Source organism: Ambystoma mexicanum, chromosome 12 (assembly GCF_040938575.1).
Source record: "Ambystoma mexicanum isolate Mex_15411 chromosome 12, UKY_AmexF1_1, whole genome shotgun sequence".
In the NCBI taxonomy this organism is placed as follows: domain Eukaryota; kingdom Metazoa; phylum Chordata; class Amphibia; order Caudata; family Ambystomatidae; genus Ambystoma; species Ambystoma mexicanum.
In genome coordinates, this window is record NC_090936.1 from 362,308,088 (window position 1) to 362,332,685 (window position 24,598).

General features: G+C 47.2%; 1 protein-coding gene across 2 annotated transcripts in view; it reads left to right on the plus strand.

Moving 5' to 3' along the window:
- Positions 1-632: 632 nt before the first annotated feature.
- Positions 633-24,598, plus strand: part of KRAS (KRAS proto-oncogene, GTPase) — a 229,606-nt gene continuing 205,640 nt past the window's right edge. The window contains exon 1 of one of the 2 annotated variants that reach the window (XM_069628481.1): positions 633-790. The gene's annotated coding sequence lies outside the window, so the exon portion shown is untranslated. The remainder of the gene's footprint in view (positions 791-24,598) is intronic. The other variant, XM_069628480.1, reaches the window with a different exon arrangement.

Sequence of the window (24,598 nt, forward strand, 5' to 3'; positions counted from 1 at the left end):
ACGTATTCGGTGCTAAATTTAAATGTGCTGTGTGTAACTAACCACGTGTTTGCTGTCACTGTTTCTCAGCTAACGGTTTTGTCAATTCGTTAAAAAAATGGGCACAGGTCCACGTGAACGCTGCAAGCATTATCCGTGCTTCGTGTGAATTGTCCCTGTTAATGTTAAAACTACAGGCACACCTAGTTTGTGCTTATGCATTGTGTGCACGAGTACACTAAAGGACAACATGCCGCCTTAACGTCAAGTCCTTCTAATACAATGTTTTATTTTACAATCTGTTGACCAAAAGAAACGGTGCCGTGCACTCTGTGGAAATGGGTGTCGTAGTTGCCATATTTGATTAATCGTACTGACAGTTGTATTTGATTATTATATTACTTTACGCACTTGTTGCCGCAATGAAGTACACTGCACGGCCCCCAAGTCCGTTCCTTCACCACGCTAAAACGGCCGCCTTGTTGTATGTTTAGGGTTCGACACCGTAAAGACAAATATACTGTCTCCTTTCTATTTCTTGAATCGGGGTGGGGCGAAGGGGCCATGTTGTGAGATAATAGAGAGTCGCCGCGGAAGATGATGACCAATAGTACAGCCGCATTCTTCTTTGCGTCATCATTGCGCGTTTGGTAGTATTTATAGAACGTATTTAAAGAGCCCATGGGAGTTCAGAGTCGGCTAGAGATCGGCTACGAGTTAGATATCTGTTGTTGCTGAGGGGGACGAGTCTGGCTACCTGCACGCGAGATCTGGCGTGCAGCAGCGCACTTTCCTCAGTGCGGATAGTCGGGTCAGTCTCTTTTTATATCCGTGTCTGTTGCAAATATTCGTGGCCACTAAGCCTCCTACAATTCAAGCTGACACCGTACAGCCAATATTGTGTGTAACATCCCTTACGCGGGGTCGTAGGGTTCGTCCAAACCAAAGTCCCTTTTCCCCCCCACCCAAAAAGTAAGCACATCGATGTTATTTAAGCTGGTAAAATATAACCTATGCTTGTTAGCCGTTCTCTAGTGTTTACCAACGTGCATTGGATCCATGCAGTGTTGACGCAGACCCTTTGGTTTAGCGGTCGGTAATTAAACTTGGTAAAAAGTTATTTGGTATCTGCTGTTACCACTTCAGCATGTCACCGTTCGTTATGACTAGCTTTGCCTTCCATGCTCTGTGAACGCACTGGGTAGAGCCCTACTAAGGCCCCCTCTATGTAGCTTGACTGATGTAGCTCACTGCAACATAGTTAAATTACCAGTCAATACAACCACGCCAATACATACATGAAACTTGCAAGACAATGTTCCAACTTTACTTTAACGCTGTACGTGTACACAGACTGGTTGCTTCCCCTGTGTGATGTATGTCAAACACCAGGCAGGGCTTACTGCTACGTTTATCAGGCCCAAATAATATGGCGTAGCGTGTCGCTGCGCAGAAAGAAACAAAACCGCCCGTTGTGGTGCTCAGACCCCGACTGACTTAATGACGCCAATTCCGATGGGCTCATTTATTATTTTTTTTCTCTCTCCCTGGTTCCCCGTGTCATGTGACCGGCCACTCTCCGGCACGTGACACTACATTCCTCCCCAACTTGGAATGTTTTAATAACCCTTAGCAACAACCAACAAAAACAGGTGTAGTCTATTCGAGTCTATAAGGTTTATCTGGGCAAGTTCAACTGCTGGTAGATCCCATCCACCACATAGCCATGCAGGCGGGACGATGGTTTTGGTCTTTCCCTCAGGTGGTATCGGGGATTGCATCTCTCTGGGTTATCTGCCGGGGGGGCTCTCAGGCTGAACTTCCTCTTCATGCTGACTAGGAATCTTTGGTTCTCTTGGTGTCTCATAGAGTCCAGGTGTCAATTGGTTTTGCGAGTGGTAAGGCGATTGACTTGGTGTCTGGCAAAACGATCCATGTTCTTCTCTTGCAGCTTCCTGGCTTTCTTCCCACAGTTCAGCCGGTACTTTCCTGAAGTGCAAAATATTTCTCGTCAGTCTCACTTCCTCGAGTGGCCGTGATCATACTATGGTTTGCGGCACTGACTGTCCAAGGCTGGTATTCAAAATTGAGGGACATCTTCTTGGGGGTTGCTCAGTTCTTAACAATGACTGTGTCTCCAGGTCTTAGCTTCCGGTGATTGGCTCGTCGAGAAATGCGCTCTTCTTCATTTCGTTTCACTCTTTTGGCCTCTATAGTTGGAAGATCTGATTCAGGTGCTACCCACCAGGTGTGTATAGGGAGTTCTGACTGTATGGGTACTCCAAACATGAGCGCTGCAGGGCTGATTCCTGTCGAGGAGTGTGGAGTCTGACTGTCGGTTCTCAGGAATCGATACACTGCTTCAGCCATGATTGTCCTTTTTCCTTGGCGATATGGATAACTTTGTTGAGTGACCCCATAAATCGCTCAGCGTCACCATTCTCTTGTGGCCATCCTGGGGTGATCCGTATGTTGAAATCTTGAAAGAATTGGCGTAGTTCTTGGCTTGTGAAGGGTGGCCCATTGTCACTTTGGTTTGTGTTGGGATCCCGTGTATTGCAAATATTTTCTCTAATGCAATAGTCAAGTTCTCGGCATCAGTGGACGCCATATGTTCGACTTCAGGATATCTGCTGAATTCATCAATTAAGACAAGAAGGTAGCTTCCTCCAACAATGGTGCAAAAATCGATACTGACAGCTTCCCACCGTTTACTGCTTCTTGGGGCGCTGATGATAGGTTCTGGGTTCTCAGCTCTCCGAGTGGCTTGGCAGGCTGCGCAAGATCCCACTAGTTCAATCACTCTCTGTTGAATGTTGGCCATCCACATCCTGGACTTCAAATATGCTGTTGTTTTCACAATACCTTGGTGTCCACTGTGGGCTAGTTTGAGGGCTCGCTCTTCTAACGAGGTAGGTAGTACAATGCGATGGTCCTTTAGTACTATCCCTTCGGGGGCTAGAGTAAATTCATGACGGATTCCAAAAAGGGATTGAAGTTTAACCTGGGCCGCTGTGGTGCGTTGAGCCATGAGGCAATGACATTCTTCCAATTCCCTGACTGGATGGCGGTTATGGTATGAGTTAGGATGGTGTCTGTCTCGGTTTCGTTGGCTAAAGTCAAAACCCGCGATCGGGCGCAGGCTATTACATGGAAACATGTTCCTCCGTCTCCCTCGCATGGTGTTCTTCCTCCTCTGTAGCGGGTCATGGGTGGCGAGACAGATAATCAGCTGGGTTGTCTCCCTGGCCGGTATTTGTTAGGAAAGATTTCTTAATTGTGGGTAATTTTCCTTCCATGTGGCAACCCCTAAACTTTTTGCTGTTGTTTTCACCAGGATCTAGACTTTGCCAGAGAAGTGCAGCCTTCTGCCGCACTCCTCTGGGCTTTCGCTTCATTCTTACGGGGAAACTGACATGCCCTTAAGACAGTCAGTACCGGGAAACGTTGTTTTCCGGAGTTTCTTTATCATGTTGCAGCTTTCGTGCAACATGACACAAGAGGGCACTGTAAGCTAAGTTACTGCTCTCTTGGGTCTCTAGTCTTCTACAGGCCCTAGATACTCTTTTTGGATTGTAAATGATCGGTGCAAGTGAATCACGGGCGGGACTGGTGGCAGCGATCGTTTCTTTTGTTTTTGAGCTCCTTTTGGCGTTTTAAGTGCTTTTCTCGCGCTTAGCCCAAAATGGTGGCCTGGCTCCCAAAATGGCCAGACCACGAGGCTCTTTGTCCTGTCCGCTGACCGTCTTGCCCCCTTCACCTTCCCCAGGTCGAGCCGACCCGGGGCCTTCCTTATTTGGGCATGTACTTTCCTGCGAAACACAGATGCTTTCGCAGGCTTCTACAGGCCTTGTGTGTGCCTCCAGGATGTGGGCTAGGATGTCTGGTCCCAATACACATCCTGGGTGCCAGAGTCTAGTGTGGTATGAATGCCTGGGACCACCGTGGTCCGTGATAGGTCCACGTATGGGGTGAGTGTTTTGTGAGCAGATCTCCCATTGGGTCCTCTCCGTTTTGGCGCGAAGGGAACCGTGGATAAGAGGAGGCTGGAAACGCCACTAGCATGTCGATCTCCTGAGTTATCACGAACAAAGGGATACAGGAGCCAAGTATCCTGCAACCACGAGGCTGAACCGAGGAATCGCTGGTGACCCGCTGAAGGACTGCTCCTCTGCACGACTGTCGCTTTGTGAAACCCTTTCTACCTCGGATCGAACCTGTACTGGTACTTCGACCCTTGGAATAGCAGGGACAGCTATTCTCGGCACCTTCACCATCTCCTGCATGTAAGCCTTCGGAAGTGTCTCTGGGCCATCCAGCAGACTGACCAGCCTACCCTGGAGTCTGGCTCTGTAACCGCCGTCCGGTTGTGTTGTATTGCGAGTCCTTGTCACTCTTGCACGATTTGTACACTTGGTATTCCCAGGTCTGAGGTGAGTAGTGTACATTTGGCTGAGGTACACACGGCCGCTCCGTTGCCCTGCTGTGGTAACAAACTGTGCGGGTTCACTGCGTTTGGGACGCCCTCAACTCTGCTGCTGCGGAATCTACACGACGACGAGACGTCCCCTGCTCCTATCTGAACCTGCCAGCGACTGAAACTGACGCGGAGAAGCCTGGGTCTGCCTGTATCGGGGACCGGTGAGTAGCATAGCTGGGAACTGGTCGCCCTCCTGCAGTAGCCCTTAGCCTATCCTCGCTGTGTCAAACAGCACACCTTTCTGTACTCGTGCTCTGCTTCTGCCCACAGTGGAGTCTGCGCTTGAGTCGCGGAGCTCTGTTCATCTTCATTTGTTCACTGAACTGCCTGATTCCCTCGAAGAGGGTCCCCTTTTGCCCGTTGGCGCCAGCGTGTGCAGGTACTTTTGAGCACAAGGCTCCACTCTTCGTAGGGTTTGAAATTCCTTTCAGTTAGGTGCCTCTGAAGGCGCCCTGGGTCTGATTATTATTCGCACTGCCTGTTTTCCTCCCCCATATAGGTGGTCTACACATTTCGTGCGTCTGTGTATGTATATTGTATTGGTTTGGTATGTGTCGGTTTACTGGAGTTTTATTGTGATTTCTCGCTACGGTCATTGTTGCAAAGGCCTTGGAATAAATGTGTCTATTTTTAATATAACACCTGTTTGGAGTAATCTGTAAGTGTCCTTGCTGTGTGTGCTCATTGCGGGCTTTCAGTCACCCTCGCCCCTCTTGAGACCTAGTCTTGACCACCGTGATCGCTACCCTGATTGGTCTGGCTTGTCCAGAGGTTACCCTGTTCCAAGAAATTGGGTTGGCCTTCTGAACCTCTGCCCCTCCCGGACAGAGTTCAGAAATCCGTCTTAACTGTATTCCACCTCTATATTGTAGGGCTGGAGTTGAAGCATCCACTTTTCTATGCGTGCTGGTGGATGAGGTGCTGATCCTCTGAAAATTGGAATAAGTGGTTTGTGATCTGAGAATACTTTTGTCTGCTTGCCCAGCAAATAAACTTTGAAATGCCTGCATACCCATAAAATAGCAAGGGCCTCCTTCTCTACGTGTGCATTATTCTGTTCCGTTTTGGTTAGTGCACGACTGGCAAAAGCGATTGGGTATACATTTCCATCATTGTCAGTCTGGGTAAGTACAGCTCCTAGGCCGACTGGACTAGCGTTGACTAGAAGTTCTGTATGCCTCTTGATATCAAAGAAAGCCATTGTTGTGGACGCAGATAGGGTGTCTTTGATCTGCTGGGATGCTTGCGGGTGAGCAGGCAACCACTCCGATGTTTGGTCTTTCTTGGTAAGTTCACAGAGGGGACTTGCAAACGTGGCGAGATCTGGAATTACTCTCGCACAATATGTCGCCATTCTCATGAAACTCCTTACTTCTGTGATGGATGTTGGAGGCTTGGTGTTTTTGATGCCATTGACTAGGCAGGATCTGGCGACACTCCTTTCGCATTCAAAATGTAGCCAAAGAAACTTAGTTGTTTTCCAAATTCGCACTTTTCAGCATTCAGGGTCAATCCGGATTCCTCTAGCCTGTGTAAAACCGCTGCAAGGCATTTGAGGTGTTCACTTTCGTTGGATGCATATATGATATCATTGCTGATATTCATAGTCCCTTCCTGGCCGGTGAGGACTTTCTGAATCTCGTGCTGGAATACCTCGGCAGCTGATGATGATATTCCGAAATTTAGCCGCTTATAGCGTCGTAGTCCAAGGTGGGAGGATAACTTGGTGATGTATCTCGACTCCTTAGCTAATTTGAGTTGATATCCTGACCTGAGGTCAAGTTTACTGAAGATGTTTGCCCCAGTCAGGTCATGATATGTTCATCTATAGTTGGTGTAATGTGGCGTTCTCTCCCCATAGCAGCATTTGGGAGCCGCATGTCAATACAGATTCGTACTGCATTGGGTTGTTTGGGCTTTTTCGCGACTACCATGGGGGTTACTCACGGTGTTGGCCCTGACGTTTTCTCTATGATGCCCGCTGCTTCTAGTTTGTCTAATTCTTTTTTCACAGCTTCCCTCATATGGAACGGTACTCTGCGATGGCGTACTGCTTTTGGTTCAATGGTGGGGTCAATGTGGAGTTTGATGGATCTGCCCTTTAGACACCTGATGCCTTGAAATACCCTGTGATGTTTCAGCAACTCGTCGATCTCCCTGCACTGAATGTTGAAAGTAAAATGAATTAATTTAAATTTCTCAGCAGTTCTACAACTTAGCAGTGTTTCACAGCCAGCATCGTCGACATAAACTCGTGCCCGGCACATGGCTCTGTTGTGAGCGAAGTCAGATATGAACAACCCTTGCACCGGCAGAGGTTTCTTGCAGCCATATGCATATAGTCTGACCTTCCTTTCTTGGAGTTTGGGCTTCGGGTGAAGTTTATTAAATGCAGATACTGGCATTACATTGACAGTTGCGCCTGTGTCTATAACCACTCGCAGCGGTTCTCCGTCAGAAATAACAGTGCATGATGGCCTCTTCCGTTGTCTGGACCGTTGCGGTTCTACAGCTGAGATGAGATGTACTTGGTGTACTCGTTTGCTGTTCTTCTTCCACTTGTCATGGTCCTTTCTATCAGGGGATGCACTGTCTTCGCTTTCACTTGTGTCTGGTGATCTCTGGGAGTGGTCTACTGCTCTTGCCCTTCCTTTTTTTCCTTGATTGGCGTGGTGTTCCTTGAGGGCCAAATTTCTTCCTGCTGTCATGTTTGCCACAGTGTTTTGTTCTCGATCGCTTCTATTTGGTGGGTTTAGGTAGACAGCTGCATAGTGGTTGAGACGATTGCACTTGCGGCATGTCGATCCCCATACAGGGAGGACTCCCCTTATGCCACGGACCACCGCACCATTTGCATGCCTTGTCTCTCCCTTGCGATGTTTGGGTTTTGATAGTGATTCCTCTTTGCTCACCTTGTTCTCGAGTGTTTTGGTGTCTCGTTATGGCAGCAATGTCTTCCGTTTGCTTTGGCTTGTCGAGCGGGAGTCTTTGCATTGCCGCTTCAATTACTGCCACTTGGTCTTCTGTCTGTTTGCGCAGGCGTGCCATTTCTAAGATTCGGGATAGGCTTATGTTCCTCTCTGACAAAATGGCCTTTCTCAGTTTTTCAGACGAAATTCCGTTTATGATTTGAAGACGGATGTCGAACTCTTCATTAGGGAATTCACAGCCAACTGCCATTTGACGTAGGCGTGCATGGAATTTGTCCACGGTATCATTTTCACGCTGTCTAGCCATGCAGAAATGAAAACGTTCATAGTCTGGATTGAGTTTGGGCTTGAACATGTTGGTGAGGGCATTCTTGGCAGCAATCATAATAATTTGCGTCTCCACGACCTGGTATTGCGTTGAACAGGGGTAGTGCTGCCGCTCCAATGTTGAGTAGAAGAAATGTGCGTTTCTTCTTTGCTAAGGTGATCTCTCTTGCATCCAGATTTCAAATTGTTGTAACCAGATTTCCCACTGTATGGCTGCACCCGTTGTAAATGGGTCAAAAGATGGCATGAGGGTAGTCAGTGCTGGGTCAGGGTGGTCTGAGTTGGCATTTCTCCCAGCTGACAAGTTCGCCCCCGTCATAGAAGGGCTAGTCTCAGTGCTGGACATAATAGGTGCTTTGGCGTTTCACAAATTGAATCTTTACTTGGATGGAGAACAAGAAGGAAAAACAATAAATGTGGGCCCAGTTCACTCATCAATATCCATGGTTGATGTTTTGGTTGTTTGGAAATGTCTCTTGGCAGCTTTTTTTCCATTGATAATTGGAAGCTTTGCCGACTGTTGTGTTTATATATGTGCTAACAAACGTTTAAAAAAAAAACGTTGATCTGTGCTTTCTTCTGTTCTTGTTAAAGGTTACAGATCATTGGGGTTGCTGAAGTGAAACACTGCTTTATTTTGTTTATAACGGAGCGTGTAACGGAACGTTGGGGGTGTGAAAACGAGGCTTGTATGCACGTGTGTTAATACGCGGCCGTTAGTCAATAAGCTTTTCATCTCACATTCACTTTTCTTTCTGGAAGTTGCAGCATTAGATGCGCGTGCAGGCTCGTAAAAACCTTTGTCGCCAGTGTGATGTATGTCCAACACCAGTCAGGGCTTACTGCTACGTTTTATCAGGCCCAAATAATATGGTATAGCGTGTCGCTGCGCAGAAAGAAACACAACCGCCTGTTATAGTGCTTTTTTCTCTCTCCCTGGTTCCCCGTGACGGGCCACTCTTCGGCACGTGACACCACACCCTGTATGTACTAGGGTGATCAACTTTACTAAATGGTATGCAGGACACTTTATGAGTGGTAGCACGTCAGATGCTCCCTGCTGTGCACAAGGTTCAATACATTGCCATCCGTGTAGCCCCACGCCGTGAACTTTTTGGGGAAACTTAAGTAGCAGTTGGTATTTTCACACATACACAGCATGTATTGAAAAGAAGTCAAGGGATCGAATTTAAGATTGGATAAGCAGGAGAAGCTGCGCTACGGTATCCAGCTATAACCTGCAACCAGGAGCTACCACGGGGAACGAGGGGCTAGTACAGAACCTCGCTCAAAACTAAATTACACATGAGATGCAAACTTCTTATTTTGTCCATTATTTATGACCCCTTATGCTTTACATGTTGTATAGATGTCTGAATGTGTATTCATACATTGTTCTAGCACAGTCCAAATGTTTGTTTGAATCACAATGATTCATCAGACACACAAAACATAACACAGTACATAAGATGTCTGCTCATCAATACAAAATATATTTCCCAAAAATAAGCACCAATCGCAATACAACTTCTATAAAATCACATAGTAACAAAAGAGAAGAAAAGATTCACAACTTCTGAGGCATATTTCCGCCAATAGGGTGCCTCCAAGTAGGTGCACCATTACTAAACCGTGGGAGTTAGTTAATGACACAGGGGCCCTCGGAGCCACAAAGTATTCCAATTTGTTTGAGACAGAGCTCCTACACACGATTTACTGGGCAACCAAGCCTATTGGGGCAATTAAATAGCCTCTTTCTTAGGTACATGGCTCTTTTCACGTATGATAATGGCCAAGCTTTCAAGACAGTCCGCTGTCAAAAGAAATAGTACTGCCGGCTATAGGTGTGGATGTTGGCTGACTTAAGCACTGGCATTAAAGTGGACAGTCTGATGTTGGTATATGCCAGGCAAATCAATAAAAGATGAGCCAGGTCCTCTCTCAGCACCACAAGCTGGGGTTGTTCCTCAAGAGTTGGCCTGGGGGGAGGGGGGGGGTCAAAACTACTGGTAGCTGTTGGTGTCAAGTTAACCAGGCTATGCTGTCAATTTAGAACCCTGGGACTCCCACATCATAACTAGCTGTAATTAATTGTAATATGGCCAGGGTGTGAAAGCCCTGGCTTTCTTTATTAGATGATTCGTTGAAGTCAGTACTCATAATAAAATGACAGTAATTTAATCTCTGAAAGGGTAATCTGCTCATCAGTGTCCCCTTTCAAAGCGCAGTGTGTATCTGTGTCCTGCTGCACCAGTACCCTGATTTGCAGCACCTTTTGTACCAGTGGTTCAGAGCAGGTTCAAGGTGTCATAGCTGTACATTTGACAGCTGCAGTGACCGCCAAGTTTCTGCCGCGCTTGGGCTGCATTTAAGGAATGTACCCATGTACTAAAATTATAATGATCTGAAGTAGCCCAAACTGTTGGCAGACTAAACTCTTATAAGCTATGCCTCAGTTAAGGCATGGTGCATGATGCTACGTATGATAATTGCATCCAATTTAATATGGTGCATGTCTGCTTCTGTGAGCGAAGCTCAGCCATGGAAGGTTATGTGTATTCTGTTCTGGCCAGACGGGCAGACCCCGTCTAACAGGCCAGGACCCTATATGGCCATGCTTCTTCTTTGATCTTTGAGGGCAAGTAGCACCCTCTGCCAGAGACAGCAGCACAACAGGCAGCCGCTATGGGCCCAGGCATCAAATGAGCACACCCATTCAAAGGGAGTAGCCTCACACCAGGGTGGTGCATTTCTAAAGGCCTTTGTTGCTAGTGAATGGGAAGGGGGCTTGGATAAAGCAGACAGGAGGGCTTTGTACAGCGGAAGACTCCCACCATCTTGTTTCTCTCTCTGCCTTTCCTTCATGTCACTGCCACTTCCTCTGGAGCAAAGCTCTTTTGGTGTGACGTCAGAAGGACAAGGTCCAATACTTTAAGACCTGGATTTGACCACTAAGGCAGGCTAGATTTAGTCCAATCACTGATTTTGTTGGGCCTGGCTGGGAGAGCAGTTCTTTCCAGAGCCCTCCAGTTTTGTGGTGAACGTGGGTGTTCCAAGGCAGAGGAGAGCTCTGCCGCCGGACCATTGGTGGGTGACCTGCTGCTGGAACAAGACCTGCCTCTTGGCCATCCACAGAGCTACCCAGTACCTCACTCTGTTGGAGGACCCTTGCAGTTGTGTGCCAGCCTCCCCCTTGTTTGGGAACATGAGAATACAGACCTATCTTGTCCCTGGATTGGGCCTCACAGCACCTGAAAGCCAGAACAGCAAGGATCCCTATGTTTTCTCTGTCGAAACTTGTTCATATGTGTACAACACCTGGGCAACAGCTTGATCCTCCGGAGCTGTCTTTGGTATTGTTCTACCAACCTGGTTAATCGCCGCCCCCATTGTAAATTGATCAAACCTGGTGTCCCTTGAACCGTGACCTTCAAGCTTTAGCATCAAACACCTTGCTTGTGCATACTGGTACCAGATCGTTGCCGTCAAACCTCTTACCAGAGCACCTAACCTGGTCACTACCTGAATCTCATCGCAGGAGTAACGCTTCAAATGGCAGTTACCTTCCTTTTTGACCACCTACTTGTTGCTGGATCACTGCGGGTGTCGCAGTGCACACCCTGTCACTTCGGGACAGTCCTGTAAAATCCACTTGACTACATGCCTGTGCCTTCCGGCTGTAAGCCCAGCAACTGGGTTGGGTGAATGCAGACTGACTAGACGGCCCTGCCATCTCGGGTAGTCCCAACCTGCACCTTTCCGGCCCCCGCCGATTGCCGTTATGTTCCATCTGTGCGGGATGCACTGGGCAGGGGCGGGCAAATGACTTTCACATGCTTTTGGTGGCGACTCGGTGGCAGGACTAGTCGGCTTTTAAGGCCGGGCGAGGAAGACCGTATTGTCTCCTCCTTGGTGATCTTGCTGCTGTGTCGCCTACCGGATCTGTTTAATGATGGGGTTTCCTTCCCACCGAACTATACATTTTGGGGGTTTCAGGTTGAGGGCAGATGGTGGTCTGATGGGATGGTGATTTGCCCCCTTCAGGGAGCCCCTGTGCCTGACGTTAGCTAGTCAGGTGGGCTTGCAGCCATTCGCGGAGGGCTTTTGGGCTGGTAGGGGGGGTCACGGGGAGTGTTCAGGAGGCATTTGGTGTAGGGCCAGGGTCTTGAGCCTCCTGGTGTTACTCCGAAGGGAGTAGTGGGAATGCGGTTGCGCTCCCCCCACAGCACGCTGTATAAGTGCAGAGTGGGCCACCTATCGGAGAATGTATGTGCCACGGATGGCTATTGATTAACAGGTGCTTGTTGATGTATCACATGCTCTTGCTATTCTATGTTTCATTTGTGTTTAAAATAAATGAGGCGCTGATACTTCAAAGTAAGGTTCTGGCGGGAATCTCCTTGCCTGTGGCTGCTGGCCCATTCTCAGGCCACAGGTCCTTTTTCACGTAAACCAGTTATTGTAATGTTTCTCTTATATATTGTGCTCACACAGGCCAGTCATTCTTCCGAACATTAACATCACGCACAGATTAGTGCCACCAACTCTGTAACATGAGCGTATGTTACTGTTCACTCCTGATCAATTGGGGTGGGGGAGGGGAGGTGCAGCCAATAATTATCATGTACTCGGGCAACAAACTTTGTATTGCCTCCTTGTACCAATAGTTCCTTTTGAGGGCCCAACCTCCTTACCAATAACCCATTCCATCTTTTCAATATTACTCCCATGCCCAACCCCTCTACTGAGAGCATGACCCTCCCATCCACCGCAATGGATCCGTTTTAATGTTCCTACCATTCTGAAAGGAACTTCAGTGGGTGGCTGGGTTGCCTACTGCTCAGCCTATCCTCCCTTGCTTTGCTTGGAAGCGCACCAGTGTGTTTGCCCTCTCCTTGTACTTTTTCCTGAGCTGTAGATGATGGGGAGTAGGTGGGTTTGGCTCCTGAGCCCACTGGTGAATATAGAAAAATAATAATTAAATGAAACACTGTTAGGAAAGATTTCGTAATTGTAGGTAATTTTCCTTCCATGTGGCAACCCCTAAACTTTTTGCTGTTGTTTTTCACCTTGTTCTCGACTTTGCCAGAGAAGTGCAGCCTTCTGCCGCACTCCTCTGGGCTTTCGCTCCTTTCTTACGGGGAAACTGACATGCCCTTAAGACAGTCAGTACCGGGGAACGCTGTTTCCCGTAGTTTCTTTTATCATGTCGCGGCTTTCGTGCAACATGACACAAGAGGGCACTGTAAGCTAAGTTACAGCTCTCTTGGGTCTCTAGTCTTCTACAGGCCCTAGATACTCGTTTAGGATTGCAACTGATCGGTGCAAGTGATTCACGGACGGGAATGGTGGCAGCGATCGTTTCTTGTGTTTTGAGCTCCTTTTGGCGTTCTAAGCGCGTTTTTCACGCTTAACCCAAAATGGTGGCCTGGCTCCCAAAATGGCCAGACCACGAGGCTCCTTTGTCCTGTCCGCTGACCGTCTTGCTCCCTTCACCTTCCCCAGGTCGAGCCGACCCGGGGCCTTCCTTATTTGGGCATGTACTTTCCCGCGAAACACGGATGCTTTCGCGGGCTTCTACAGGCCTTGTGTGTGCCTCCAGGATGTGGGCTGGGAAGTCTGGTCCCAATACACATCCTGGGTGCCAGAGAGTCTAGGGTGGTGTAGAAATGCCTGGGACCACCATGATCCGTGATTGGTCCACGAATGGTGTGAGTATTGATGAGCGGATCTCCCATTGGGTCCCCTCCGTTTTGGCGCGAAGGGAACCGTGGATAAGAGGGGGCTGGAAACACCACTACCATGTCGATCTCCTGAGTTCTCACGAACGAAGGAATACAGGAGCCAAGTATCCTGCAACCAAGAGGCTGAACCGAGGAATCGATGGTGACCCGCTGAAGGACTTCTCCTCTGCACTGCTGTCGTCTTGTGAAACCCTTTTCACCTTTGATCGAACCAGAAGGCCTGTACTGGTACTTCGACCCTTGGAATAGCGGGAACAGCTATTCTCGGCATCTTCACCATCTCCTGCTCGTAGGCTTTCGGAAGTGTCTCTGGGCCATCCAGTAGACTGACCAGCTTACACGGGAGTCTTGCTCTGTAACCGCCGCCAGGTTGTGTAGTATTTAGAGTCCTTGTCACTCTCGCACGCTTCGTACACTTGGTGTTCCCAGGTCTGAAGTGAGTAGTGTACATTTGGCTCCGATACACACGGCCGCTCCGTTGCCCTGCTGTGGTAACAAACTGCGGGTTTCTTCGATTGGGACGTCTTTTACTCAACTCTGCCGCTGCAGACTCAACACGACGACGAGACGTTCCCTGCTCTTCTGAACCTGCCAGCTACTGAAACTGACGCGGAGAAGCCTGGGTCTGCTTGCATCGGGGACCGGTGAGCAGCATAGCTAGGAACTGGTCGCCCTCCTGCAGGAGCCCATAGCTTTTCCCCGCTGTGTCAAAACAGCGCCCTTGTCCGTACTCGCGCTCTGCTTCTGGCCACAGTAGAGGCTGCGCTTGAGTCGTGGAACTTGTTCTTCTTCTTTTGTGCACTAAACTGAACTGCCTGACTTCCTTCGAAGAGACTCCCCTTTTGCCCGTTGGCACCAGCGTGTGCAGGTACTTTTGAGCACAAGGCTCCACTCTTCGCAGGGCTCGGACTTCCTTCTAGTTAGGTGCCTCTGAAGGCGAACTGGGTCTAAGCATTATTTCGCACTGCCTGTTTTCCCTCCCTTTTAGGTGGACTACACATTTCGTGCATCTAACGCTTGAGACTTGTTGTATTTGTATATATATTGTATTGGTATGGTATGTGTTGGTTTACTATTGTTATATTGTGATTTTCTCGCTACGGTCATTGTTTTAAAGGCCTTGGAATAAATGTGTATATATTTTTAATATAACACCTGTTTGGAGTAGTTTGTAAATGTCCTTGCTTTGTGTGCTCATTGCGGGCTTTCAGTCACCCTCACCCCTCTTGAGACCTAGTCTTGACCGCCGCGATCGCTACCTTGATTGGTCTGGCTCGTCCAGAGGTTACCCTGTTCCAAGTAATTAGGTTGGCCTTCTGAACTTCTGCGCCACCAGGACAGTTCAGAAATCCGTCTTAACAAACACACATACAATAAAAGGTTGATCTGTGTTGCCGGGCACGCTGCCGTATTGGGAGGGTGGAGTGGGCCCTTTGTGGGTTTATTTTTTTAATTTTATTTTCAGGATTTGGACGCCGGCTGTTGGTGGTTGTACTCGGTTTCACGTGCTGCACAGCAGATTGCTGGAAATGGCTGTCAGTTTCTCCGGTGCACAAGTGGATTTCAGGAGAGCTGCTGGTGCTTGGATCTGCTGAGGCTTGTTGTGTTGCTGGTTCCTGGCGGTCTTTTGAAGATGATTTAGCTGTTCCCTAAGGTGTACAAGAAGAACGGGATGTCGGTAAATGTACCCGTCTCTACAAGATGGGGTATTTTAATTCTGGTAATACCTCAACAAATTGTTTAGTTAATGCAGGGGCTGCATTGCATTAAAGGTGAGCAATGGCATGCAACACTTATGCCAAAAATGTGTAAACAATTTAAAGAGAAGAGGTTCCTTAATCCTATATATTTTATATGAAGAGCAATAAAGTCAGCACATCTGCATGTAGTTCAGTGTTAATCCACTTTTTTTTAATTATTGATTGATGTGTACCAGTTTCCTAAGGTGTCCTGAGAAGAAATTGTTCTGTATTTGCCAGGAGGCCTTGTGTTGGGGGGAAAACTTGACTTACTGCTAATTTACCTCTTTATTTGTGGTGCGCCCAATCATTTTTGCTTTTGTTGCAGCCTCCAGTCCTGACTTTTGGCAGTGGAGCACAGGCTTCAGCTGCACTCCAATGGGCCTTTGCTCATTGTTATGGGGAAACTGATGTAGCCATCCGTTGGTACTGGGTAACTTTGTTTTTCTTGGTCTTTCGACTCTGCCACTTTTGGAAACTATTTCATTGTGTAAAGTACATTACAGTACCCCCGCTTATGGGTACCTTGCGTTTTTTGGGCCCTATTCATCCCCTAAGGGTTCTTTGGTAACTAGACAAAGTGCCTAGGAGTAGGTGGCAGCAGAAGCTTTTCATGTATTCTTATGAACTTTTACCAAACCAAATCGCTTTTCACGGGCTGATGCATGTCACATGTGTAGGTACCCAGGAAGTGGTCTGGGACTGTCTGGTTCCAATCCATACTATTGGATGTCTGGTGTGCACGAGGCCATTGTCCCACGGTGGTCCCCGATTCGACCACTGCTGGCGTGCATGACTGGGGCAGATCCAGCTGGGTGCGAGCACTCACTGGACTTGTGGATATGAGGAGGGGTCATGAGTGCAGATCACCAATAGGTCCAAATCGACCTAGACATGGAGCCAATTATCCAGGAGAGCGAAGCAGATCCAAGGACTATCTGGAACCGCGCAAAAGGTTGGCACCCTGTGTTAGGCAAAGTTTGAATGCAGTACCCTTTGGGAACACTACAAACAACTAGGACTACAGGTATATGCAACCAACCTTTGGTATAAGCTTGTACTACAGTTTTAGTAGCGTTTTGAGACGCAAGGCTTATCTCAAGAGGGGAAATGTGAGCTGTAGTGGATTTAGACAAATATTCAGTTACTGGTATTCAAATAAACTTGCACTCAAGGTTTCTTGCATAAACAATGTATAGTCAGTTATAAAGCCTTCATTAGAAGGGAGCAATAGAATAGTAACACACATATACTTCAATACTGTACACTTGAGGTTCTGGATCAGACAAGGCCAGTTTGGGATGGCCCACAGACACAACACCTTCAGTAACAAGGGTGCTGGGGACATTAATACCGTACTTTTGGCATACAGAGTACTCAGTAGTTTGCAAAAGGCAAAGGTTATTAGAACACAAGACATTACAAATATTCTTAAGCAGGGCAAATACTTTCAGATGGCAAGAGAAGTCCTTCAATTCAATCGGCTAAGTCAATGGGCAAACGTCTTTGTATAGGATGCAGCACTTCAGGTAAGTAAATGGAAAAGTGTTTGCACAAGTTCTTAGTCTTTGATAAAAAGAGGAACCAAATGTAGGGCCACAAGTTGATTAGACTTAGGAGTGTCAGAAGTTACAAGCACTACCACAGTAAGAGGTACGTTCTCTTAGGCTAGTTTTTACAGTACCTTAGTAAAGAAGAAAAAGATGTAGCTGAAGACTTCTGTTCCTGTACAGCTCTGCAGATCTCATTGTTCCTGTGCCTCAGTCGTGGGGACAAGGAGGACGTTGGGGGACTCCTGCACCGTATTGGCACAGTCAAAGCTGGCAACCGGCAAACATTACTTTCAGTGGCTGTTTTGCCTTTCAGTTCCTTGCGGTACAGCAAGTAGCAATAAGCGTGGTTCCTGGCTGTCAAGATGGACTTTCCTCGCATCTGAGGTCTCGCACTCAACTGAGGGGCGTCCGGCTTGGCCACTCCTGCTTCGTGGGAGTCCGTAGGATCTTCCAAAAGCTTTCGGCCAGCTTACATGCAACGCACACAATCTGGTATCCCTCTTCCTGGCTCTACGGTTTTCTGCAGCACTCTGAGAAAATGCAACCAGCTCTGACGCATAACAGCGTCCTAGTGATCCAGCCATTTAAATGTATCTGCAGCTGCCTGTTAAAGAATCCATCAATTGGTATCTGGAATCGATGACATTTGCAGAAAGGCAGGATGTAGCTGTTTGTAAAACATAACAGAAATGTGTCTCAGTAGCCGTTCTGTACTATAATTTATCAATTTACCAATTAATTCTGAACCGTGTGAAAACTAATGATTAACACAAACGTGAAACAATGAGAATACCGAGAAACCATCGTGGAAAGTAGTCTACAATTGGCTTGAGAGGTTAGTGCTATGGAGTATGTTTAGCTCACAATGGGATGCGGAAGCTAACGCTACAATTTGAAAAACACAGACTGCATTTTAATGAAATATTAGCGTAGAATTTGGCGTTTTTGGAACCGGGTGGAGCCCAGAAGTGGATTACATGCATTTCGATGCATGCCCATGTGCCCGGGACAGGGACAAGGACAAGTACACACAGGTTGTTGCAATATGCCACAAACAACCCAGTCCAATGTAAGCCAGCAATTAACAGTCAGAAAATGAAACCTTGACTCGTTATTCTATAAAATCGTCAACCGTAATATTCAGCATTTCCATTCTCTCGGCATAAATGCAGAGTGTCCGTTCAGATCAACACATTTTCATAAAATGTATTTACATGTCCCTTTATCCAGTTTTGGAATGGTGAACCTTATCATATTTGACAGTATTACACCCCTCCCTTCTTCCTTTCGGAATCCTCCCTGTCTTCCAAGGTCGAAAAACAGTTGACCCTTATACTGTGTACGATGCGTGGGTTTGCTCAACTCACAAGCAAAATTCAAAGGCGCTGACCTTCACTCCGAATGGGAGCGAATAGCCCTTCAGACCATAGTGGCATTTGAAATATTTTTGAAAAACAAATGAATTGTTTGCTGCCCTACACCAATGCCGCGCAAAATTTCTATTACTTTAAAAAAAATGAAAACGGTTTACTTCCAAATGCCTTATTTATAATGTCCCTCTGCCGAACTTCGCACTCTCCCAGCGACTCCCACAGCCTACCCACACCACCTGTCAGCTTAGCCGTCTCCTGGTCACACGGCCAATCATGTAAACATTTTTCGCAAAGAGCGAGTCTCGAGCCCGGACAAAATGTGATCGCAAGAGACCCCCTCCTGCCAGGCTGCAGTCCCCTGAACCCATGACCCCAGTTCCCCTTGAACACATCTGGTCACCAGATGCTAACCCTGCATCACCTCAACTGAATCTCCCATATGCCTTTTCTGTATTGGTCATATATTCTGGTAACACTGACACCTACCCCCACTGCGTTTTGAAATCGTAAGACTCAAGAGGGCTACAAATCAAAGATCGGACCCTGTGATAAGGCATCCGATAGCAACGACCCCTAACACATGCAACTGCAGAACCCCAAAGTTGCTTTCATCCATCTGACCCTCCCCTGATCAGTGAAGGACCCACGAGCTCGGCGAAACCGGGAAGTGTGAAAACACAGCGTTGCACTGTATGGCATTCTCCAAAAGGCACTTCTTGACAGAGGATACATTTCAAAAGACAAATTGGACACTAAACATTGTTGAACAAATAAATAGATGCTAATCATTTGTACCGGGAAGTGAAATGTTCCATGAGGTCTGCTTTCGGTGGACCCGGCACGTTTGCAATGTTTTGTGGCAATGTATGTGTCCTCGGAACAGAAACATGCGCGATTATATGTCCAACACAGTCCAAATGAGATCTTTCACAAAATATAATTCCATTTCATGGTATATTCGTTTAACCACCAGTTTTTGATTTCTTTTCGTAAAGGCTATTGTGTAACGCATCCCAAAGTTTCCCGCAGTGCTAGATTGTTCACGCCCTACGTTCTCGTTATGCGCGAAGACCGCTTGTAATGTCCTATATTGCATGCGGTCTATGCCAAAATGCTATCTCTTGGGCCTGAACTTAAGGCACATATTGTGGAACACCTCCAAATCTCCTATGTGACAGAATTCTGAGAGTCCCTTCAGATCTCTTGATAGTTTTATCAAACATGATCTTCTCAAAAGCTTTGTGTGTAGGTGAAGATGGCATCAACCACTTCTTCTTGCGTTCCTGCTCCTCCGACAAAGGTCCATGTGCACATTGGTGAAAATGTTGTTTTTCTGTCCAAGAGTGAACGTTGGAACGTTGGAACGTTGGTGCATTAGTGACGGCCATTTTTCAAGTAGAATTTCCAGACCCCCCCACGTTTTGGAGCTCCTCCAAAGATGGTTGCTGAAAGACTGGGACCACTGTAAAATATTTTCAGAACCTTTTTTTTTTTTTTTTTTTTTTCCAGCAGCTGAGATTTTTTTTATTGATTTGGCAATGTGCCATACATCAAATTGATGGCGAATATTTGGAAACTGCTCTCTCATGGTCTTGGCTATTGAAACATGTCTTTCGGTGGCTACGAGGTCTATTTGCATTCCCCTCGATTTGATAAAACCATGTTTCACCGTGGCCACTGAGGATTTACATCCGGACACCTGCACGGCCACCAAACTCTGTTTATAAGTTTCCATGTCCTGAAAGTGGAATGTGCAGTACTTTGCTCAAAATCCGGGGCTGTCACGATGTCCATCGCCAGCTAGCCTGAACAGTTTCAGAGAATGTCCTTTTGAATTCTCCAAACTTCACTAATAGCAGGGAATAAATATTCACGTTGATATTTGTAGTACTGCGTTTTAGAAAGGAACTGGAGTCCCACAAATTGACAGAAACAGGACAACTTACTAAAAGTTGAGCCACTGAAAAGTAAAGCTGCTGCACACAGATTTCCAGCTTGCACTTTCCCAGCATTGGTAGAATGTGGACCATGAACATTAAGCATGGAGCAGATCACAGCTGGCTTGTTTTTTCAGGTTAGTGCCTTGTGATACACAAGTCACATTCAACAGCGGCTTCCCTCATCCCTTTCCCCCCCCCCCCCGTGTCTCCCAGTAGGACAATCCCGGGGTCCCACGGTGTTGATAGGCCTGTGATCTGTCGGATTTGCTCCAGGACCTCCCTTCAGAACATCTCTGCCTTCGGGCATCACCAGAGGAGGTGGAACAACTTTCCTCTGTCCGTGCAGCCGCTCCAACAGTGGCGGGATAGCGGGGTTGCATTTGTGAAGGATTTCTGGTGTCATGTACCACCTGTAACAGACCTTAATGGCTCCCTCTTTGTTGGTTACGCATTTGGAGGTCTTGTGGATTCTTCTCCAGATGCGCTCCCAGCTGGTCCTGTCTAGTTCTCGGCCTAGGTGTCTCTCCCACCGTGTCATTTAGGGCTCCTTAAAGTTGGGGTCTGCCCTGTCCAGCAGCCTGTACAGGGTGGAAATCGCCCCCCACCCGCCCCCTCCCAGCCCCCCTGGGTGGGGTTGTCGTTAGCGTGCGCTACAGTGCTGTCAGTTCTCTGTGCCCATGTATTCTCATTCCGTCATGTGACACCCAATGACGGAGCTGGGTGTAGTGAAATCTCTTGGTTTCCGGTACTTGGAATTTTCTCTTGCAATCCTCGAAGTTGAGTAGAGTGTCTCCTTCATAGCAGTCCGCTATGCGCTGCAGGCCGCCCGCCTTCCACTTAGAAAAAACGTTCTGCCCTTGGCCTGGGGTGAAGTCTGGGTTCTCCCAGAATGGAGAGAGTGGACCCACCGTGCTCCTGCAGTTTCACCTCCTTGCCACTTGTTTCCAGCTGCTTAGCGTGTTCCTGGGGGTCGAGAGGGGTCCGGCGTTGGGGGGAGTTTTGGGTCATGTGATGTGTGGGAGGGATCCCGGTGGGTATTGGCTCCAGTCCCCCTCCAGCTTTAGCCAGTGGAGCTTGTTGTGGCCAGGTTTCCACATGAATGCTACCGAGAGCTGGGCAGCTAGGGAGTACCTTTCGACCTCTGGACCCGGGGCTCCTAAGTAAGACTTTCCTGGTTACTCGAGGCTTCTTGCCCCCCCGCCCCCTCCCCAAACACATTTTTGCATATTTGCTTGCAGTTTCTGTTTGGCTTGTTTGTGTATTGCTACCGGTAGGGCTTGGCAGTGGTAGAGCAGTCTAGGGACCGAGTTCATCTTGAGTGCTGGGATTCTTCCTAGCCAGGATATTTCCTGATCTTGCCAGTGGGCCATATCCGACTGTAGGTCCTTCAGCAGGGGCTGGAAGCTTAGTTTGTGCGTTCTGCTAGCTTCGGTAGGCAGACGCCTAGGTAATTTAAGTGGGATCTGACCCATGGGATTGGGAGGCAGGCCGCTATAGAGTCCAGCGTTGCTCTTGGAATGTTGATGCCCAGTGCTGTGGACTTGATGAGGTTGATTGAGAACCCTGTTGCTGACTTGAAGCTGCTTAGCTCCTCCCATAGCGCAGTGAGGGATGTGCTTGGCTGCGCAAGTGTTAGCAGTACATTGTCGGCGTATAGGGCCACGTTGTAGGTATCGCCCTTGAATTTGAGACCCAGGATTGCCGGGTTCTGGAGGCGCACAGTTCCATTGATAGGGCGAAGTCTAGGTGACAAGGGGCAACCTTGGCGTGTGCCTCTAGTGATTTCGATTCTTTGGGATCTGGTGCCGTTGATCCTAAGGGTTGTGGTGGGGTGCTGATAGTTAGCCATCGTCCATGTCAAGAATTTCGGACCAATTCCGTAGTGACTGTCTCCCTCATATAGCCCTAGTCCAGCATGTCTAACGCCTTGTGTGCGTCGAGCGAGGCCACCACTAGCTCTTCTCCAGTTCTATTGGCTGTCTCAATGATGTTTAAGGTGCGCCTGATGTTGTCAGAGGTGTTGCGCCCGGCAATAAAACCCGTTTGGTCCGGGTGAATGAGGTCTGGGAGGAGCCTGCGTGCCAGTAACTTCGAGAAGATTTTGGAGACTACATTCAGTAGAGTAATTGGGCGGAATGACGCGCAGAGTTCTAGGTTTGCTCCTGGTTTTGGAATCAAAACTGTGACCAATTCCTCCATGGGAGGGGGTGGTGGAGCCAGTTTCGAAGGAAGGAGTTGAAAAGTGAAGCCAGTAGGTGGTTGTATTTCTTGTAAAATGGCGCGGGCAGCCCGTCTGGGCCAGGAGCCGTGTTTTTCATGGAGCGGATCACTTCAGACACCTCCTCCGAGTATATAGGGTCTTCCAGGGTGTCCATCTGTGGGTGGCGGGGTGGCCTTGGGATCGTGCTCAGGTTGGCGGCGTGTGCTGCCGCTTCCGTAGGGTTCCCTGACATACCTTCCTATGGTGCTCGGTCATGATGGTCATCTTTTCGGCCTCAGAGCAGCCTGGGGTCCCGCCTTGGTCCCGTAGGACTGCAATGTTGTTCCTGGTGTGTTTTCTTGATTTTCTGTGAAACTGTGTTCTACACTGTGTTCGTCACTGTGAAAATGTGTTCACTGTAACGATTGCACCAGCAAGCTGGTCCGCCACCTCGGATCCACGTGCCTTCTCTTCTATTTCCCGATCTTGTATATATCCCTTGAATAGAATGACTTTAAAAAAAAAAAATGAATACTCGTATTTGAAATCAAATTCTTCCCTCACACACATGGATTACATGGGTACCCACGTACGTCATTTAGTGAAAATATATAATTTGAATGTCACCTGATTGAAGGCTATTGAGAGCTCACTGTGCGAAACCTACTGAGTGTAATGTTGCACTCAAGCATTTTGCAAGGATGCTCGTTTATAAAAATGTCATTGTCTAATAGTATCAGATGTAGGATATACGTCCTTTTCATTCAAGGGAACTGTCAGTACGCATACTTCAAGCTCTGGATCAGCTCCAATGGATGATGTAATTATAGTCGAAGTACTAGCATCACCCTGTAACACAAGACTTGTTTTAGTATGGATGAAAAAGTGAAATTGAACACACATAATGGGATGCAGACAATGGTTCATATCAATAAAAACCCATAAATTAAACATTATGTAAACAAACGACAGGATACGTAAACTTTTTCATATTATCTATAATACATTTCCGGGATTGAATAGTAAAATAAAACTACCTGATGCACGCTTGAAGTTGTTGTTGACTCCGGGAAAGAAATGGTTGCATACTCCTGCTCCTTCAATTTCAGTGTATTGTCTTGGAGTTGTAAAGGGAAAATTAGATTTGAATTAGAAATGTGGGAAGATCCAACCTTGAACAATATGAACTTGCAGCCAGTATGTATGGCTCACCATCGGTATACTGCACGTATCGGTGATGTCGTCACTACCAATAGTCTGTGCTTCAGTCAACATGCTAACCTAAAAATCAAATGACATGTAAAGCAACCAATTACGAAAAGATTATGCTTATTTCCAAGGGCACTACAGCATAGTTTTCTGTGTCCATTAGTTTTCTATGATGCTCCTAAAACCAGGGACAGATGTCTAGCAAAATGGGGTATAGTTATAAAGTAATACAATCTGATAACTGATAAATATGCTAAGTTTTGTAAAACATTTAAACCAAAAACACCAGTCCGTTCAGTACCCCAAGGCCTGCAGCTAAATCATGAACCGTGACTCATCTGAGGCAGAGTGTGCATGAATAGAGTTGGAGTTGCATTTGGGAGCAATTTACAAGACGGTCTAAGTCGATGCTTATTTGTGTACTGCGATTTGGTCGTACATATTCGTGGTAAAGTGCAGATGCGGAATCGATCACGCCTCAAGTCTCCCAACACATCCTGGGCTCTACTTTCAAGCTCTTCTGGCGCAAATCAGCAATATCTGACCCATTCTCTTATTAGATATTTATTCCTCGGGAATAAATGCATTATTGTGCCTTTAGGTTTGGTATGGGTCTTAGAACGGCAACCATACAAGCAGGCAGTATTGAAAAATCTGTTATTTTGCATGAATGTGTGTGAAAGATGGAATTATATCGTACATTTTTTTTCAATGCAATGTATGTTTTGGTCACAGAAGCAAAGTTGCTACTCTTCTAGGATAACTTTCATACACAATATTGGTGTGACGCAAATCATAACATGTTACTTGACTCTTGAATGCACTATCATGCATCAAAAGGAAACCTGCTTATAGACACGGTCCACGAAGGATGCAATTCTATCCCTATTGACACTGATGACAATTACTATATGAGAACAGAACAAATTAAACTCAGTCAATGGTAATGGCAATGAGATGAACGAACATTACAATACTGGGTACATTTGTTGGAAATAGATAAAAATTTAGAGACCAAGAAGATATGATTAGGTGACCTGCCCTTCCCTTGACCAACAAACCGATTCAGCAAGCTGGGTAGTTAGTAGCAGGAGAACGGGTAGCGTGATCACGAGTTGACTTCC